At 42.9% G+C, this 18,254-nt stretch overlaps 1 long non-coding RNA gene across 1 annotated transcript; it reads right to left on the bottom strand.

Moving 5' to 3' along the window:
- Positions 1 to 899: 899 nt before the first annotated feature.
- Positions 900 to 16,748, bottom strand: LOC140199721 (uncharacterized). The gene is made up of 3 exons (XR_011886472.1): positions 16,503 to 16,748; positions 2,264 to 2,408; positions 900 to 1,218 (listed from the first exon to the last, which is right to left on the bottom strand). It is a non-coding gene; the product is annotated as an uncharacterized lncRNA (long non-coding RNA).
- Positions 16,749 to 18,254: the final 1,506 nt, after the last annotated feature.

The following is an 18,254-nucleotide window of genomic DNA, read 5'->3' as shown; positions in this document are numbered from 1 at the left end:
TCAGAAGTTTAAAGACCCACACTCAATAATTCAGAAACAGGCTCTTCTCCTCCACCATCAAATCTCTGAACGGTCCATGAACCCAGGAACACTACCTCATTATTCTTTCTTTCTGCACTATTTATTTTTGTAATTTATAGCAATTTTATGTCGTTGCACTGTACTGTTACTGCAGAACAACAAATTTCATGCCATAAAAGTCAGTGACAATAAACCTGATTCTGATTCAGCATGTAAACTGGATAGCAGAGAATAAAGTGGCATCATATTCTTTATGGAAATTGATTTTCCCTGAAGCTTGGAGAGATGATGAGTATCTGAAAGAAAATATATTGTAACAAAACTATATCAAACTAATGGAATTAGGAAGAGATAAAATCTCACAACTTATCTACCCAGATCAAAGGGCCACACAGAGGGAAAGAATGTAGGTCTCCCCCCTCAAGCCGCACCACCATACTGATTTGAAAATGCACCATCACTTTTGCACATCCCAATAGAACGTGAAGCATGATATTCAGGGATACATAGCGTGTTACGTTGTGGAAAGTCATGGAATGGCTGGTTTTCTAGGAACGCAACCCTTCTGTAATCAAAGGGGCTGGCATGAAATGCTTTCTTTCCTCACCTGTCAGGGTATAGTAAAATTCAATGAAAATTTATTATCAAAGTACATCTACGTCACCACATACTAACTTGAGATTCATTTTCTTGCAGGCATTTACATGAAATTTAAGAAAAACAATAGAATTTATGAAAAATTATACATAGCAAAGAATGATAAACATCCAATGTGCAAAAGAAGAGAAATTCTGCAAATAATAACATTCTTACAAGTAAATAATATGGAAAAATTGAATTGTAGAGCCCTTGAAAGTGAGCTTGTAGATTGTGGATTCTGTTCCGTAATGAAGTGAGTAAAATTTTCCACACTGCTTCAGGATAACAACTGTTCCTCAGCCTGGTAGCTTGGGTCCAAAGGCTCCTGTACCTCCTTCAGGATGGTAGTAGCAAGAAGTGAGAAAGGACTGGTTAGTGGGGGTCTTTGATGACGGATACTGCTTTCTTGTGGCAGTGGTCCTTGGAGATGTGCACAATGGTGGGGAAGGTTTCTCTTGTGATGGACTGGCCTGTATCCAACACTTTTTCCATCCTTGGGTACTGGTGTTTCCATAGCAGACCTTGACGCAACCAGTCAAGGCACGACCCACCGTGCACCTTTTGAAAGAAGTAGAAGCTGAATCTACACAAACTTTTAAGAAAGTAGAGGCAGTGTCACCAAAGAAAGCTCAGGAAAGGAGGTGCTGAATCCCACCATGATGTGCCTAAGGGCTCAGCCTATCAGCCTATCCCACCAAGTCCTTCCATCTCACAGACAGCTGGTCATCATAAAGACACACAAGCTGACCTAGTCAGGCATGGTAAATGGATAGCCTTTACATCTAGTACGATTGCATCAGCAGAAACAGGATAAGCCAACACAGACAGAAAGCAGTGAGCAAGGACGTGCAAAGTCCCACATCTCTCACTCAGGGAGGAAGCTTATCAAATAAACAAATCACAAATTTCACAGATTAGAACCCAGGTAGCACACCAGAGAGTCTGCAAAAATTATATTTGTAGCACCACAGTGCATCATGGAGAGCTGAAGCCTCACAGTTGCAATGACCAAGTTCAGTCCAGAACTCGGAACCAGTCTGTGTGGAGTTTGCAGTCCTCCTGTAGCTACGTAAGGTTTCCTATGGTGCTCCAGTTTCCTCCCACATCCTGAAGATGTGTAGGTTGCTGGATTAATTGTCCCTAATGTGCAGTAGAATCTGGGTGAAATTAATGGGAATGTGGGGGAGAAGCAACTGGGATGAGTGTAGGGTTAGTGTAAATGAGTGCTTGAGCAGCACACGGCAGTGCAGGGAGGCATGAAGTACATCACTGGCTTCAATCAGCCTAGCTGTAGAGCCTCAGAATGCAGCCATGAATGGGTTAATGAGTTAAACCAATTCTTCAATAGGTTTGATAATTGCCTTCCTGTTCACACCCCCCCTTTAACACACCAGTCCAGGTGCCGAGGCACACAATGCTCGCTCAGCAGTAATGCCTCCCCTCCTCCCTCTCCCCCCCCCCCAGGCCAACACGTGAATGAACAACACAGGCCACCACTCTCTATGTCCCCTCCTTCCCCAGCACCTACCATCCACACCTTCACATACCAACTGCTATCGTCCCAATCTCCACCTCCCCCAGCCCTCACTTTCCACCAACTCACCTTCACTGCTGAGCAGGAGAGAAGGGTTCTGGGGAAACGCAGCGAGATGGTGTGAACTCCAAGATCCTGAGGTATTGTGCTGAGCAGCTGTGTGGAGTTCTCCAGCTCACTTTCAATCTGAGTCTCAGCCTGGAAAGGATCCCAACTGTGTGGAAAGCATCATGTGTGAACCCAGTACCCAGTAAGGGCCAATGAAAAGTCTTGAATGACTACTGTTCATTGCGCTGACCAGAGGCTGGTCCTAAGTCACCTTTGACCCCCAGTCAGATCAGGCTCCAATCCCCTGCAATTTAGCTGCCTGCACATCGGAGTCGATGATGCTCTCATCTACCTGCTGAATAGAGCCTACATTCACTTGGATAAGCAGGGCAGCACTGTGAGGACCATGTTTTTTTTAATTTCTTAAGTGCCTTCAATACCATACAGCCGCCATTGCTGGGAGAAAAGCTCCATTCAATGCAGGTTGGCACTTCTATTGTATCCTGGATAATGTTACCTGACTGGAAGACCACAGTTGGTGCAGCTTCAGACCTGTGTGTCAGACATGGCTATAAGCAGCACTGGGGCCGCATACGGGGCTGTGTTGCCCCCCCCCCCCCCGTTTACCCTGTATACCTCGGACTTTCGATACAACACTGAGTCATGTCATCTGCAGTAATTCTCTGATGACTCAGCAATAGTTGGATGTATAAAGGCAGGACAGGAAGATGAATACAGGGCCCTGGTGGAGGACTTTGTCAAATAGTGCAAGCTGAATCATCTGTGGCTGAACATCAATAAGACAAAGGAGATGGCGATGGACTTCAGGAAGACTAATCCTGCACTGCTCCCTGTTACTATCAATGGTGAGGTCGTGGATGTGGTGAGGACCTACAAGTACCTGGGGGTGCACCTGGATGACAGATTTGAGTGGAGCACCAACACAGAGACTGGGTACAAGACGGGCCAGAGTCACCTCTACTTCCTGAGGAGACTGAGGTCCTTTGAAGTATGCAGGCCACTCCTTCACATGTTCTAACAGTCATTTGTTGCCAGTATGATCTTCGATGTGGTGGTGCGCTGGGACAACGGCATCAAAAGAGGCTCAATAAACATTAGAAAGGCTGGCTCTGTTCTAGGAGTCAAACTGGACACACTGGAGGCTGTGGTAGAACAAGACCCTACAGAAAATCCTGGCAATTCTGGACAATATTTCTCACCCTCTGCATGCCTTGTTGGCTGACAGAGGAGCACCTTTAGTAACAGACTAAGACAACTGCACAGCTTCAATAAGCACTGTATGAGGTCATTCTATAATGAGTTAACCTGTAGCCGGGTAAGTGATGACCCACCCTCCTGTTAGACTGTTTGAGGTAACTTATTTTTTATTCTTTCTCACTTTTCTTCTAATGTTTGTATATCTGTGCACTTGCAATGCCACTGTGACTCTGTAATTTCCTTTGGGATCAATAAAGTATCTATCTATCTTACTGGGCACTGGGCACAGAAGAGGCTGTTTACTGACTCTATGAGTGTGTCTTCAGACTGAGAAGCGTGGCAGGAAGAGCAAATCAGACAGGAAGGCTCTACGGCGAGCTGTCAAAACTACCCAAAGCATCACCGACACTAGTCTAACCACCAGCAAGGACATATATACACACACATATATACACAGAAAGGTGCCAGAAAAGGGCCAGCAACATCACAAAGGATCCCAACCACCCTGCTCATGGACTGTTTGTTCCACTTCCATCAGTAGCATCCATACCAGGGTGACCAGACTCAAAAACAGTTACTTTCCCCATTCAGTAAGGCTGATCAACACCTCCACCCATTACCCCTGCTCCATATACCCCACCCACACTACTTTATCATTTCCTGTCAGTCACCTTACGTACAGACACTCCTGTGCCTAGAGTCACTTTATGGACATACAATCTATGCATGTATATAACCCATTTTATATATTTATATTTATTATTTTTTTATTATTGCATTTTTTGTGCTGCATCAGATCTGGAATAACAATTATTTTGTTCTCCTTTACCCTTATGTATTGGAAATTACATTAAATAATCTTGCAGAGAAGTGGTACTGACAGATGTGTTATCTTAAACATCACCACAGCAGACGCATCGAATGAGAGATTTATGTGAGAAGATAAACTACCAAGTAAATTTGACACCTCCTTGGTCAAGAAAGCACAGTAGATTCTCCAGTTTCTGAGGATATTAAAATGATTGAGGTTCCCTCCACACTTAACCAATTTTTACAGGAGTACCATCGAGGGTGTCCTTGACAGCTGCACCACCATCTGGTACAGCAATTGCAAGGGAACTGACCAGAAAATCCTACAAAAGATTATGAGGACATCTTGGATCAAGTTCTCAGTGTTCTTAAGTGGGAGGGCGAACAGCTGAAGGTTGTGATCGTTGCAGGTACCAATGACATGGGTAGATGAGTGACAAGGTTCTGCATTCGGAGTTCAGGGCATCAGATACTAAGTTCAAGGGCAGAACCTCCAGGGTTGTGATCTCAGCATTGTTACCCATGCCACGTGCTAGTGAGGCTAGAACTAGGAAGATTATGCAGTTTAACTCATGGCTAAGGAGTTGGTGTAGGAGGGAGGGTGTAAGAGTTTTGGATCATTGGGCTCTCTTGCAGGGAACTTAGGATGTGTATAGAAGGGACGGTTTGTACTGAACTGAAGGGGGACTAATATCCTAGTAGGAAGGTTTGTTAATGCTACACATTGGGGTTTAAACTAGAGTTTCAGTGGGATGGAAACTGAAGTGCCAGAACAGTTAGTGTGGAGATTGTGGAGGCAGATGTTGGTAAGGCTTCAGACAAACTGAGGAATCAAAAGGTTGAGCATGGTGTGACTGGTGTTCTGAGCTGCCTGTATTTCAAAGCTAGAAGTATCGTAGGAAAAGCGGATAAGCTCAGAGCATGGATCAGCTCCTGGAATTATGACATTGCAGCCATTAGTGAAACCTGGTTGCAGAAGAGACAGGACTGGCTGCTCAATATTCTGGGCTTCCATTCTTTTAGACATGACAGAGCAGGAGGGATTAAAGGAGGAGGGGTGGTGTTGCTAGTTAGGACAAATATCATGGCAGTACTTTGTCAGGACAGACTGGAGAACTCAGGCTGCTTGGAACTGAGAAGTGAAAAAAGTAATGGGGGTATATGACAGACCAGCCAAGAATCCTAGAGATTTAGAGAAACAAGTTTGTAAAGAAGTTGCACACTGTTGCAAGAAACATAAGGTTGTTAAGGTAGGAAATTTTAACTTTCCACATATTGACTGGGAATCCATACTATAAAAGGAGTTTGTCAAATGCGTCCAGGAAAGTTTCTTTCATCGGTACATAGAAGTCCCAATGAGACTGGATCTGCTATTAGGGAATGAGAAAGGGCAGGTGACAGAAGTCTGTGTAGGGGAACACTTTGCATCCAGTGACCACAATGCCATTAGTTTCAAAGTATATACTGTATGCTGCAAAAAAAAAAGGTCTGGTAGGAAGGTTGAGATTCTAAATTGGAGAAAGCCAATTTTGATGGTATCAGAAATGATCTGGCAAGTGTGGATTGGAACAGGCTGACTTCTGGCAAAGGTGTACTTGGAAAGTAGGAGGCCATCAAAAGTGAAATTTGGAGAGAACAAAGCTTGTGTGTGCCTGTCAGAATAAAAGGTAAAGATAAGCAGTGCAGGGAACCTTGGTTTTCAAGAGATATTGAGACCCTGGTTAAGAGAAAAATGGAGGTTCAATAGAAAGTATAGGCAGGTAGGAACAAATGAAGAACTTATGGTGTACAAGAAAGGCAAGAGAACACTGAAGAATGAAATCAGGAAGGCTTAAAGAAGGCATAAAGTTGCTCTAGCAGCGAAGGTGAAGGAGAATCCTAAGAGATTCAACAGACATGTTAAGAGCAAAAAGATTGCAAAGGACAAAATTAGTCCTCTGGAAGACCAGAATGGCAATCCATGTGTGAAGCTGAAACAGATGGAGGAGATCTTAAATGCATTCTTTGCATTTGTATTTTCTGTGGAGATGGATACAGAGTCTATAAAAGTGAGGCTAAGTGACATCAACTTCATGGACCCTGTACAGATTACAGAGGAGGAGGTGTTTGCTATCCTGAGGCAAATCAGTATGGATAAATCCCCAGGGCCTGACAAGATGTTCCTTCAGACCCTATGAGAGACAAGTGCAGAAATTGGCAGACCCCTAGCAGAAATACTTAAAACATTCTTCGTGACAGAAGAGGTACCAGAGGATTAGAAGATAGTCAATATTTCCGCTGTTTAAAAAAGGCTCTAAACAGAAACCAGGAAATTACGGACTGGTGAGTCAGATATCAGTTGTGGGAAAGTTATTGGAAGATATGCTGAGGAACCAGATATATAAGCATTTGGATAGGCATGGACTGATTAAGGATATTCACATAGCTTCTTGTATGGTAGGTCATGTCCAACCAATTTTATAGAGTTTTTCAATGAAGTTACCAGGAAAGTGGATGAAGGCAAAGCAGTGGATGTTGTCTACATGGACTTTAGGAAGACATTTGACAGGGTCCCACATGGGAGGTTAGTCAAGAAGGTTCAGTCACTCAGCATTTGGGATGAGGTAATAAATTGGATTAGACATTGGCTTTGTGGGAGAAGCCACAGAGTGGTAGTAAAGAGTTGCCTCTCTGACTAGAGGCCTGTGACAAGTGGAGGGCCACAGGGATCGGGGCTGGGTCCTTTGTTGTTTGCCATCTATATCAACGGTCTGGATGATAACATGGTTAACTGGATCAGCAAATTTGCAGATGACCCCTAGATTGGGGGTACAGTGAACAGTGAGGAAGACTATCATGGTTTGCAAAGGGGTCTACATCAGCTGGAAAAATGGGCTGAAAATTGGCAGGTGGAATTTAATGCAGACAAGTGTGAGGTGTTACACTTCATTAGGACCGACCAGGATAGGTCTTACACAGTAAATGGCAGGGCACTGAGGAATGCAGTAGGACAGGTCCATAATTCATTGAAAGTGGCATGACAGGTAGATAAGGTCATAAAGAGAGCTTTTGGCATATTGGCCTTCATAAATCATTGAGTACAGGAGATGGGATGTTATATTGAAGTTGTATGACATGTTGGTGAGGCCTAATTTGGAGTATTGTGTGCAGGGTTTGGTCATCTATCTACAGCAAAGACCTAAACAAGGTTGAAAGAGTATAGAGAAAATTTACAAGGATGTTGCCGGGTCTGGATGACCTGAACGATAAGGTAAGATTGAATAGGTTAGGACGTTATTCTTTCGAACAAAGAAGATTGAAATCAGATTTGACAGAGGTACAAAACATTATGAGGGGTATAGAAAGAGTAAATGCAAGCACTGATGTTAGGTGGGACCGCAACCAGAGGTCATAGCTTAAGGGTGAACGGCGAGAAGTTTAAGGGGAACATGAGGAGAAGCGTCTTCACGCAGAGCATCATGAGAGTAGAGCATGCGAACTTGATTTCAATGTTGAAGGTAAGTTTGAATAGGTACATGGATAGTAGGGATATGGAGGGCTATGGTCCTGGTGCAGGTCGATGGGAGTAGGTAACGTAAATGGTTTCAGCATGGACTAGATGGACTGAAGGGCCTGTTTTTGTGCTGAACTTTTCTAAGACTCTGTCACTCTATGACTGTGACTGTTGAGAGGATTGTCAAGGTCTCTCTCTTCCATTCATCTGAGATACCTATCCAGAGCACTATGCATGCAGGGTCCTTTGCATAGTCAATGATCCCTCCCATCCATTAACAATCTCTTTGAACACCCTCCCCTTCCACCCCACTATCAGGCAGGAGGTACCATAGCATTAGGATAAGAACTGTTCGGATTGGAAACAGCTCCTTCCTCCAGACTGTGAGACTACTGAACTCCCTGCCTCCACCCAGGTATCATCAAGTATGAAGTGTCAGTAGCGTTATACTGTTTACTTTTTAATTTGTTTTATATATGCACCTTATTATTAATTTATTTGTGGTAATATTACTTTATGTGTTATGTGTGTGAGATATATGAACTGTATTATAGGGTCATTGAAAAATACAGCAAAAAAAACAGGTTCTTCAACCCATCTAGCCCACACTGAACCATATAAACTACCTTCTCCATCGACCTGAACCCAGCTCATAGCCCTCCATGCACCTATCTAAACTTTTCTTAATTATTGAAATCAAGCTCACATGCACCACTTGAATCAGTAGCTTGTTCACAACTCTGTTGACTCTCTGAGTGAAGTGGTTTCCCTTTATGTTCCTTAACACAGTCTAACAAAATGCCTAAAGCTTTCTTTATGACCATATCTACCTGTGATGACACTATCAATGAATTTTGGACCTGTTTTTTTCCAGGTAGTCCAAATCCCAGTGAAAGCCATGATAGCCTTCCTGATTGTCCACTACACTCCCAAACTTGGAGTCATGGGCGAATCTGCTGATCCAGTTAAACACATTATCATCCAGATCATTGAGACAGATGACAACAACAACAGACCCAGCACTGATCACTGAAACACTCCACCTGTCACAGGCCTCCATCGAAGAGGTAACCCTCTACTACCTCTCTCTGTCTTCTCTCACAAAGCCAATGTCTAATCCAATTACCTCATTATACTCAATAATTACTTCATTTTTTTCCTACCTGCTCTTACGTGCTATACTTGCTTTACTGTTGTTAGTTTGCCTTGTTGCTGTGCTGTTGTTGTTCTGCTGGATTTGGTGGACCTGCAATGGTATATGTGGCGATACTTGCCGGCTGCCCCCAGCATATCCTTAGTCTATGTTGGTTGCATTTCACTTTACTTTTTGATGTATGTGTGATAAATAAATGAATTAGAATCTGAGGAATGGTGAAAGAAAGAAATAATTGGTCAATTATGGAAATTTTATGGTGCAAGTCCAAAGCCTTCTGATAGAGTAGAAGCAGGTAGGTAGGGTATGGGAGAAGATGTGCAGCCAACTTGCCTTCATCCATCAGGTTGTCAAGATTAAGGATTGGAAGTCATGTTGAAACAGTCTAAAATCTTGGTGAGGCTACACTTAGACTATTACATTCAGTTCTGGTCACCCCTTTACGGAGATGATATAGAGGCTTTACAGAGGGAGCAGAAAAGGTCCATCAACCTGTGGAATGGATTAGAGAGTGTTAGCTACAAGGAGAGGTTGGAGAAACTTGGACTGTTCTCTCTGGAGTGTCAGAGGTTGAAGGTGGAGTCTGGTCAAAGCACATAAAGTTATGGGTGGCATAGATGGAGTAGAGAGTCTTTCTCCCATGGAGGAAATGTCAAATTCTACAGGGAATTGAAGTAAGGTGAGAGAGGGAAAATTTAATGTTTAAAGAACTAGAATATAAAAACAATGATGTAATGCTGAGGCTTGATAAAACACTGGTGAGGCCTCACTTAGAGTATCGTGAGCAGTTCTGGGCTCCCCCTCCAAGAAAAAATATTCTGGCATTTCAAAGAGTTCAAAGGAGGCTCACGAAAATGATTCAGGGAACAAAATGGTTGCCATATGAGTGGTGTATGATGGCTCTCTGCCTATACTCACAGGAATTCAGAAGATTGAGGGAGGATCTCATTGAAACCGATCAAATCTTGTAAGGCCTCGACAGAGTGGACGTGGAGAGAATGTTTCTTATGGCAGGAGAGTCTCGGACCAGAGGACATAGACTCAGAATAGAGGGACATCCATTAAGAATGATGGGGAGGAATTTCTTTAGCCAGACAGATCTGTGGAATTCATTGCCACAGGTGGCTGTGGAGGCTAAGTCATTGGGTATATTTAAAGTAGAGTTTGATTGATTCTTGATTAGTCAGGGCTTGAAAGGTTGCAAGGAGAAGACAGGAGACTGGGGCTGAGAGGAAAATGGGTCAGCCATGTTGAACTGGGAAAGCAGACTCAATGGGCCAAATGGCCTAATTTTGCTCTGATATCTTATGGTCTTATGATCTTATGATTTATAACACAAACATTTTTTTGCCCACAGTGATGAGTGCCTGGAACACATTGAAGGGGAGGCAGTGGATGCAGATATTGTACAGCAGCAACATTGAAGAAGCTTTTAGACTGACATGTGAGGTGGCAGGGAATAGATGGAAAGGAACCATGTGCTGACAGATGGAATTGGCTTAAACAGGTTGGCACACAAATATCTCATCTCCTATCAGATTCCTTTTTCTTCAGCCCCTTTCCACTTTTTCCACCAATCCCGTCCCAGCTTCTCACTTCACTTCCCCTCCCTCACCCACTTCTTTTACTCCTTCACCTATCCCCTTCCCTTTCCCCACTGTCTTTTTCCGGCTTCTTCCCCCTTCCTTTCCCGCGCTGGTGAAGGGTCTCTGCCCGAGGCGTTGACTGTTTATTCCCTTCCGTCGATGCCGCCTGACCTGCTGAGTCTCTCTACCATTTCCTGTGTGTTGATAGAGAATGACAGTCGCTGCGCACTGGATAGACATTCACAAAGATACAGAGGAGATGGTATCAAGATTGTATAACACAGGAAGTACAGAAATACCAAGGAGATAGTTACTAAGATAACACTGAGGCCCAAGCATAACCTGGAAGGTAATTTTTGCATGATTTTTTTTTTGTCTGATGAAGGTATGACATTGGTTAGGTTTCATTACGAGTCTGAGGGGAAAATTGTATGTCATCAAAGACACTCACAATTTTCCACGGATGTACCATAGAGAACATCTGTCTGGTATGGGAGGGTGACTGCACAGGATCAGAAAAAGCCGCAGAAAGTTAAAAAGTCAGCCAGCTCCATTGTCACTTGCCCTCTCCAGCATCCAGGACATATTCAAAAAGGCAGCACCCATCACTAAAGACTCACGTCACTCAGGACAAGGAGCAGGTACAGGAGCCTGAAGTCACACACTCAGTATTGCAGGGGCAGCTTCTTCCTCTCCAACATCAGATTTCTAAATTGACAATGGGCCAATGAACACCACCTCGGTATTTTTTCCTCTCATTTTACACTACTTAGTTAATTTAATTTTCTTTTAAAATATACTTACTGTAATTTATAAGTTATATTATTATGCATTGCAGTGTACTGCTGCTGCAATCAACAAATCTCAAGACATATGCCAGTGATATTAAACCTCATTCTGATCCCATCCATGTATGATAACTGGTGTAGTTCCCCTTCAGGTTTCCCTTAAAGATTTCATCTTTCTCCCTTAACCCATGACCTCTAGTTCTAGTTTTATAAAACCTCGGTGGGAAAATTCTGCTTGCATTTACCCTATTATCATGTTGTATATTTCCATCAAATCTCTCCTCTCTCTTCAAATTTCCAGGGAATTAAGTTCTAACCTATTGAACTTTTCCCGATAATTCAGGTCCTCAAATCTCAGCAGCATTCTTGGAAGCTTCCCCTGTACTCTGTCAATCTCATTAGTGATCTTTCCTGTGGGTGGGTGACCAGAACTCCACATAATACTTCAGATTCAGCCTCATCAACATCTTATAAATCTTCAACATAGCATTCCAACTCCTGTGCTCAATACTTTGATTTATGAGTGCAATGTACCACCCTGGCTCCCTGTGATGGAATTTTTATGGAATTACGGACCCGTATTCCCAGATCCCTCTGCTCTTCCGCACTCTTCATGCTCTACTGTTCACTGTGTAAACCCTACTTTGGATTCTCCTCTCAAAATTTGCAACACCTCACACTTGTCCACATTAAGTCCCATCTGCCACTTTTCAGCCTATTTTCCCAGATGGTCCAGATCCTGCTGCAGGCTTTAATAGCCTTTGTTGATCTCTGCAAAGTCATAGAGTCATAGAGCACTACAGCAGAGAAACAAGTCCTCTGATTCATCCAGTCCATGCCAAACCATTAATCTGCCTACTCCCATCGACCTGAACCCAAACCATCGTCCTTCATACCTCTCCCATCCACGTTCATCCAAATTACTCTTAAGTGTAGAAATCAAACCCACACCCACCACTTTCTGCTGACAGCTCATTCCACACTCTCACCACTGTCTGATTGAAGAAGTTTTCCCTCATGTTCCCCTTAATCATTTCACCTTTCACCCTTAACCTATGATCTCTAGTTCTGGTCCCATCCTGCTTCAGTGGAAAAAGTCATCTTGCATTTGCCTTATTTATACTCATAATTTTGTGTAGCTCTCTCTAATCAACCCTCAATCTTCTACATTCTTAAGAATAAAGTCCTCACCTGTTTAGCCTTTCCCTATAGCTCAGGTCCTCACGTGCCACCAACATCCTTGTAAAATTGCTCTCACTCTTTCAATCTTATTGATGTCTTCCCAGCAGGCAGGCAACCAAAATTGGGCATAGTACTCCTCAGTGCCCTACCTTTCATTGTGCAAGTCCTACCTTGGTTTGTCCTCCTGAAGCGCAATACCTCACTCTTGTCTGTATTAAGTTCCATCTGCCCATTTTCCCCAGTGGTCCAGATCCCACTGCAAGCTTTAATAGACTTCCTCACTGTCCACTACATCCCCAGTCTTGCTGTCATCTGTAATTTTGGTACCTCGATTCTACAACCCCAGAAGCAAGAATATAATGCTGGGGCTTTATAAGGCATTGGTCAGACCACTGTGAGAAGTTTGGGGCTCTTTATCTAAGAAAAAATGTGCTGGCATTGGAGAGGGTCAGTGAAGGTTTATGAGAATGATCCCACGAATGAAAGAGTTCACATATGAGGAGTGTTTGATGGTTCTGGGCCTGTATTTGCTCGAGTTTGGAAGAATAAGGGGGTGTCTCATTGAAACTGGCTGAATATTGAAAGGCCTAAGCAACGAGGACATAGAAGTGTCTCAGACCAGAGGGAACACCCTCAAAAGATAAGGACATTCTTTTAGAACAGAGATGAGGTGGAATTTCTTTGGCCATTGGGTGAAGAATCTGTGTAATTCACTGCCACAAAAAGCTGTGGAGGCCAAGTCACTGGGTATATTTAACGCAGAGGTCGATAGGTCCTTGATTAGTAAGGGCATTAAAGATTACAGGGAGAAGGAAGGAGTTTGGAGTTGAGAGGGAAAATAAATCAGCCATGATTCAATGGGTTGAACGTCCTAATTCTGTTCCTATGTCTTATAGTCTTGTGGTCTTTCCAGAGGGAAAGTAGAGTATTAAAATTGACAAGTTGCCTAACAATAATCACAAGAGATTCTGCAGATGCTAGAAATCCAGAGTAACACACATAAAGTGCTGGAAGAACTCAAAGGTCAGGCAGCATGTCTGGAGAGTTGATGTTTTGGGCCAAGATCAGGACTGGAAAGGAAGGGAGCAGAATCCAGAATTAGAAGGTGGGAGGAGGGGAAGAAGACAAGCTAGAAGGTGATAGATGAAGCCAGGTGAGTGGAAAGGTAGTTGGGTGGGGAAGAGGGATGAAAAGAGAAGCTGGAAGGGAATTGATGGAAAAGGTAAAGGGTTGAAGAAGACGGAATCCAATAGGAGACTAGAGTGGACCATGGAAAAAAGGAAGCGAAAGGAAGGTTGGGGAATGGAAAAAGAGAAGAAGGGGAGGATGGCTGGACAAATTTAACAATGCTAGAGGGGATTTTCCACACTCAGTGACCACCCTCAGATTGCGCAGAGTACCCAGGGCACTGTCAGCTTCCTCAGCATGGTATGTTGCAGTATCCTACTGCGTGAAGGTCTGTTTGGAGAAGGTATGAATACATGTCAACATCAGAATCAAGTTGATGTCATTAATGTGGGGAAATTGGGTGACCACACCACCAACTGATGCATATCATTACCGGGAGGTTGAATCATGTACTGATTTGGAAAAGGAAATGGAATGAGGCAATAAAGCAAGTGTGGTATCACCAATTCACTTGTCTAGTTTCAGCCAGACATTTACATTCTTGTCACGTTACCAGATACCTCCTGGTCACTGACTGCATGCTGGTGGTCTTTTGCTGCTGCTACCCACCCACTTCAAGGTTCGAGATGCTGCGCATTCAGAGATATTCTTCCGCACACCACTGTTGTAACACGTGGTTACTTAACTTACCACCACCTTCCTGTCAGCAATCATGAATTCATCCCATTGAAAACTTCAATATTAAGTTCTGGATCATTCTGTCCAAATCATTCACTCTACATCCGTCCCCTCACTCCTTATATCCGACACCACTGATCATCAAGGAGGAGGTACAGGAGCCTGAAGACCCACACTCAAAAATTCAGAAACAGCTTCTTCCCCTCCTCCATCAGATTTGTGAACATTCAATAAACCCGTGAACATGACCTCGTTAGTCCTCTTGTTTGTATAATTTACTTATTTTTGTAATTTATAGAAATATCATGTCTGCACTATATTGCTGCTACAAAAGCAAATTCCATGTCACCACTCACTTTCAAGGACTCTACAACTCATTTGCTCAGTATTATTTTTTATTTACACTATTTGTCTTCTTTTGCACATTGGTTGCTTGTCAATTTTTGTTTATGTACAGCTTTTCATAAGTTCTACTGTATTTCTTTATTTTCCTGCAAAAGACTGCAGGAAAATGAATCCAAGGGTAGTATAGAGTGACATATTGACAATAAATTTGACTTTGACTTTGATATAAATCTGTGATAATAAATCTGTGCGAAGGGACCACAGCACAGAATCGGAAAAAACTCAGCCAGCTCCATCACGACTGCTCACGTCTCCACCATCAATGATATTTTCCACAGGCGATGCCTCAAAGAGCCGGCATCTGTCGTGAAGGACCCCCATCACCCAGAATACACTATCCTCTTATTACTATCGTCAGAGAGGAGGTGGTAGTAAAGGGTTGAAGAAGAAAGAAGCTGACAGGAGACAAGAATGGACCGTGGTAAAAGGGAAGGAGGAGGGAAACCAGAGGGAGGTAATGGGCTGGTGAGAGGGGAGCCAGATGACAAAGTTTAAACTAAGTTTGTAATCAAAGTACAAATATGCCTTATACACAACACTGAGGTTCATTGTCTTGTGGGCATATTCGATAAATCCATGGAATAATAACCATAACAGAATCAATGAAAGATCACAGCAACTTGGGCATTCAACCAGTATGCAAAAGACACCAAACTGAGCAAACACAAAAAGAAATAAATAACAATAATAAATAAATACATACCAAACATCGAGAACATGAGATGAAGAGTCCTTGAAAGTGAGTCCATGGGTTGTGGCATCATTTCTATGATGGGACAAGTGCAGATGAGTGAAATTATCCCCTATAGTTACAGAGCCTGATGGTTGAGGGGTAATAACTATTTCTGAAACTGGTATGTGAGCCCTGAGGCTCATGCACCTTCTTCTTGATGGCAGCAGTGAGAAAAGAGCATGTCCTGTGTGTTGGGGGTCCTTGATGATAGATGCTGCTTTCCTGCAACAGCGTTTCATATAAATATGCTGAATAGTCAGGAGGGCCTTACACATGAAGGACTGGGTTGTATCCACTGTTTTTTGTAGGATTTTCAGTTTTCATACTGGGCTGTGATGCAGTCAGACAATATATCCTCCACTTTTAACATTTTAGGAACAGCTTCCTCTCTTCATCCACCAGATTTCTGAACAGACAATGAACCAACCTATGAACACTAACTCACTACGTTTGCTTCCCCTTAAGCATTACTTATTTAAGTTATATTTTATACATATCTCTTATTTTAGTTTATAGTATTTTTATGTCTTACACTGTATTGCTAGTGCAAAACAAATTTCACAACATATGTCAATGATATTAAACCTGCTTCCAATCCTGATTTGGGTGCTTTTGGCCTTATACCCAAATCTTGGGTGGTGGGGAGGAGATATACCTCTACCAAAGGAAGTGTAATACATGCCTTCCCTCTGCTCACCTGCAGGTCATCTTTGGGCAGGGTGTGGCACCTGCTTAGCCTCCCAGTCAGGATCACATGAAGCCATGGGAGCAGGGGGTGGATGGTTGTATGAGCAGCTGGTGCATATCATAAGTCGTGGTTATGAGACCACTGATGCCAGGCAGACAATCTCTGAAGAGATTTGATAATGGCTGGGGACACTGCCCAGAAGAAGACCTTGGCAAACCACTTCTGCAGAAAAATTGCCAAGAGCAATCATGGTCATGGACTGAAAAAAGAGTAAGCGTGGAGGGGGTCTTCCCCAGAGGCAGATTAAAAACAGATGGAAGACCATGATCACCCATATCATATAACACGGCACATAATGATGATGACCCAGCCGACATTGTGATGTAAGTAATACTCACAAAACGCTGGAGGAACTTAGCAGGTCAGCGGCATCTATGGAGGGAAATAAACAGTTGACCTTTCCAGCCTCGGCCTGTAATCAGAGTTGAAAGGTCTCAGCCCAAAATTTTGATTGTTCATTTTCCTCCAAAGATGCTGCTTGACTTGCTGATGTTTTTGTGTGTTGCTCAAGATTTCCAACGTCTGCAGAATCTTGTCTGTCTTCCTGAATGATGCATTTGCCAGGAGGCTGATGCACACGTAGAACTGGAAATGGTGAACCAATGAAGGAAATGTGATACCAATTCCCTTTAAAGAGTGCGGTGAGCCTGAGCTGTATTGCGCGACATTTAATTGATGCATGCACACTTGCGTGTGGGATCTTACAACATCTTTGGTAATGCTTCCTTGAAGTGCTTTGTCGTGTGGTTGCATCATTAAGCTCACTATATAAACCAAAAGGTCTAATTATAATTTATGTATGTTCAGTAAGGCCTCAGTTACATTGGTGCAATTAAAAAGATTTGATCACACAACATGGACGTCACTAAGAATGCCTGTATTTCGAACATAGGAACAGGCCCTTTGGCCTATAAGGTCTGTGCTTAGGGCGCCACGGTAGTGTAGCGGTTAGCATGACGTTATTACGACTCAGGGCATACCGAAGTTCAGAGTTCAATTCTGAAGCCACTCTGTATATCCTCCCCATGGTCTTCCCTGGGTGCTCTGGTTTCCTCCCCCAGTCCAAAGATGTACTTGGTAGGTTAATTGGTCATTGTAAATGGTTCTGTGGTTTGTTTAGAATTAATTGTGTTTGTCGGGGGTTACTGAGATGGCATCAGAGGGGCTGTGTCGCTAAATAAATAAAAAATAAGTAAATAAACACAATGTCAAATTAAACTAAATCTATTTTACCTGTAATGATCCATATCTCGCCATTCGCTGTGTAACAGCCTCTTTAGGACTATGACTTTATTTTGTAACTTGATTTTATTCAGAGATACAGCAAAGTCGCAGCCCCTTCTGGACCAACAAGACCCTGCCACCCAATTCCCCCCATGTGACCAATTAACCTACTGAACCGCACGTGTTTGGAATATGAGCAGAAACTGGTGCCCTCGGAGGAAACCCACGGGGTCTTGAGCAGAACGCACAAAATCCTTATACACAGCGGCAGCAATTGCACCTGGGTTCCTGGCACTGTAATAGTGTTAGTTATTGATGTGCATTTAATATTTCAATAATATTTTGATTAAGCTTTTTGTTTTTTTAACTAATCCATTGTATGTAAAATACATAAATTGCATAAATCATCACACTGCCACGTGATAGTGCGCGCCACACTGAAAGTAAAGACGACCAGCATTCTTCCGATTTCCATCTTCATTTGAATTAGTTTAAAGTTTTGAAGTTACAAAACATAATAGTTACACAAATAGCTACACTACCATGCCGCTGTTGTGTCTCTCTCTGGCAGCCTGCTCCAGGCACCTAGCAGTCTCTGAGTAAAATACTTGTCCCACACATCTTCTTTATTGTTCACCTGCACTGCGCTTTCTCTGTAGCTGCTCCACCTCATTCTGCATCGTTATTGTTTTACCTTGTTCTACTCAATGCACTGTGCAATGATTTGATCTGTATGAATAGTATGCAAGACAAACGTTTCATTTTATCAGTACACATGATAATCATAAATCAATTCCAATAATAACACCAATACCAATTTCTTAAACTATCCCCCTGTCTGCCTCAGTCATTCCCAATGGCTTCTT

This window comes from Mobula birostris, chromosome 6 (assembly GCF_030028105.1).
Source record: "Mobula birostris isolate sMobBir1 chromosome 6, sMobBir1.hap1, whole genome shotgun sequence".
NCBI classification, from domain to species: domain Eukaryota; kingdom Metazoa; phylum Chordata; class Chondrichthyes; order Myliobatiformes; family Myliobatidae; genus Mobula; species Mobula birostris.
This window is presented reverse-complemented; position numbering and strand designations above follow the sequence as displayed.